This window comes from Balaenoptera musculus, chromosome 11, assembly GCF_009873245.2.
Source record: "Balaenoptera musculus isolate JJ_BM4_2016_0621 chromosome 11, mBalMus1.pri.v3, whole genome shotgun sequence".
In the NCBI taxonomy this organism is placed as follows: Eukaryota; Metazoa; Chordata; class Mammalia; order Artiodactyla; family Balaenopteridae; genus Balaenoptera; species Balaenoptera musculus.
The window spans coordinates 24,277,513-24,280,848 of record NC_045795.1 but is presented as its reverse complement, the minus strand read 5'-3'; positions in this window follow the sequence as shown (position 1 = coordinate 24,280,848).

Sequence of the window (3,336 nt, the reverse complement as noted above, 5' to 3'; positions counted from 1 at the left end):
TGACTTGCCCCTGTTTGGTCAGCTTCCTCCTCCACACAAAGCCCCCCTGGTGGGTCTACTTCCTCCCCCTACTGTCCCTGTTACGGGTAGCTTGAACTTCTCATTTTAGGCTCGAATATTGCCTTCAAGTGAGGGAATCATCCCCCTCTATCAAAGCTAATTATCTTTTATCCTGTGTCAGAAAAACACATTTGCGAGAGGAACAGATCCAAGAAATGTTATTTTAAACAAGATTTTAGAGCTTCGGGCTTCTTCCAAACAATAGCGAGAGTCAGACTTTCCTATCTGTAGTTGTTCCAGAGCGTCAAAGGTGATGGAGGAGAGAGACATAGAAGGTTACCCTTCCCGAGATGCCAACTGCACTGTGGTCATGCATATGAAGAAAGCCCACCGTCCAACTCTGAGCATCAACCCCCCTCCCCACTCTGTGCTTTGGGGAACATTAGACACGTGCCTCAGCATCTGGGTGGGCATCTCAGAGCCCTGCCAGTGCTTTCTCCCCTCTAGTCAGAAAACAAACCAAGAAGACAGTAGAATGATAGACTGCTCTGCCACCAGGATATGAGAGTTGAGTTGATACTTTTTCTTTCTTTTGCCCAGAGAGAACCCTACGTTTATAAGACCCATTGCTAGGGGACTCCATGAAATAATTATTACCTTTATGGTAGTCCACCTGACAACTCTCAAAATAGATTTCCACCAGGTCCCCCAAATAGAAGTTGACAGTGATCACCTGAATTTCTCTGAATTCATAGCAAGAGTCCTGATGTCCTCTCTCAATAAGGCTTTTTCTCTTATTTTCATTTATCTCTCCTATTGTTTTAGCCTCCGACCTTTCCAAGACTCTCTACTCCCAATAATGAAACCTAAATAGGGATTTTGTGTCACAGTTATATTTTCACATACCCTTTAGGAATGTTTAAATGTGAGTAGCGTACATTTTAAAGCTAATGAAATTGAAACCTCAGAAATGAACAGAATTATCCAAAGAAGAAGCTTGCCCAAATTTATAGCAAAACTAGAATTTAAATCTCAGACATCCTAAGCTCAGGGCTCCTTTTGTCATCTACTAGCTAAGAGAGTCTTGAATGTGTGTCATACAGGACAGTAGCATTTGGAGGAGGAAAGGTCTGGAGTGATCAGGTTTTGAACAAAAGCCCTTGAGGGGCAGACAGTGAGCATGTCTCTGCTGCCATCTGGTGGCCATATTGATGCATGACACCCTTTCCCTCCATCCTCCTGCCTTCTCTGGAATCCTCATTCTCCCTGGTTTCCTCACTGATAGGAGCATTTGTCTTGTTTTCATGCCTCTCTCTTCCACATACCAACATGTCCCTCCACAAAATGAATATCCATAATCCACAGCATAATTCAGGACACAGTTCTTATTTCAAAACTGGGGTCCCCTTGAAAAAGTGTATGTACGGGCCTTTTGTGAAGAGATGCATAAAATTTTAAATAGAGCTTCTTTAAGTGGTCAGTTGGTGCTAATGTGACTGACCATAAACAAAACGCAAAGACAAGTCCTAAGGTCCTGGGAAAATTCCAACAACATATACCATCAAGACGATACAGAATATGTGTCATGAGTAGAATATTTTCATACCACAAAATTGGGTGTGAAAAAATAAATTTCTGTGTTTTCCTATTACTGATCCTAATTTTTATGTCAAGCCCTATAATGTCTTAGAGCAAAGGGGTCAATCTAGTAATTTCCAGAAAATTCCGTGGCTTTCACAACAATTAATAATTTAAAAACAGCTCTCTGCCCAGGGTTATTTCTAAGTCCCCAGGTAGGAGGTGGTGCAGGGCTGGTGCAGAAGGCTCTCCTCATACTTACAGCGTTGGCTCCCACTGTATGTCATGGTCACACTGCCCCTGCTCGTCCCTGTCCTTCCTATATTGGTGATGATGACTGTTATATCCATACCATCACTCTCCTCTTCCTGTATCACCCTATGCCAGCATTTTAGGCAGCAAATTTTCATTCTAATAGTTGAAGCTTCCAGGGCACAATTCTTCTTGCCTTGGGTAGCTTTCCCTTTCCTGCTGCTCTTTGGTTCTGTTGTAGGAGAGAGACGTCTGTGGCACCGCTGCCGTTCTGGGAATCAGAGGTGAAGTGGGGCACGGTCCCTTCTACCCTCATTGAGAGAAAGAAACAGGGTAAAGGAACTTTCACCAATGTTTAATTATTTTTGTCTCCTCTTCAAACCCCTCATCCTCCACAATGGGAAGGGTCTTTATCTACACTGAAGATTGGAGGGAAAACATTCTTCATTAAGAATAGCAGTTTCAAGTTAGATGGCCCAAATATGGGCTGATCATACCAGAGGAGAGGAAGAAACCTCAGGAAAAAAAATCAGCTTAAACACTACCACACCATAATGTTGCATATGCTTCTATTTTACATTGAAATGAACACCTAAAATTAAATTTAAATTGTTCTGGAGAGGGAATTCCCTGGTGGCGTGGTGATTAACAATCCGCCTGCCAATGCAGGGGACACAGGTTCGAGCCCTGGTCGGGGAAGATCCCACGTGCTGCAGAGCAATTAAGCCCGTGCGCCACAACTACGGAGCCTGTGCTCTAGAGCCCGAGAGCCACAACTACTGAGCCCGTGTGCCACAACTCCTGAAGCCCATGCACGGAGATCCTGTGCTCAGCAGCAAGAGAAGCCACCGCAATGAGAAGCCCGCAAACCGCAACGAAGAGTATCCCCCGCTCACCACAACTAGAGAAAGCCCGCGCGCAGCAACAAAGACACAACGCGCCAAAAATAAATAAATAAATAAAAAAGAAAAAAAGAAAAAATTGTTCTGGAGAACTCTTGAATTCCTGAGAATATACAGGCATACCTCGGAGATACTGCAGGTGTGATTCCAGACCACCACAATAAAGCAAGTATCACAATAAAGCGAGTCACACAAATTTCTTGGCTTCCCAGTGCTTATAAAAGTTATGTTTATACTGTGCTGTAGTCTATTAAGTGTACAGTAGCATTATGTCTAAAAAAGTACATATCTTAATTAAAAATACGTTATTGCTAAAAAATGCTAGTCATCATCTGTGCCTTCGGTGAGCTGTAGGAGTAGCATCAAAGATCACTGATCACAGATCACCATTCAAAAATAATAATAATGAACAAGTTAGAAGTATTGCAAGAATTACCAAAATGTGACATGAGACATGAAGTGAACAGATGCTGTTGGGAAAATGGTGCCAATAGACTTGCTTGACTGAGAGTTGCCACAAACCTTCAATTTGTTTAAAAAAAAAAAAATGCAATATCTGGGAAGCATAATTAAAGGAAGTATGCCCGTATCTGCAGACCCCCGG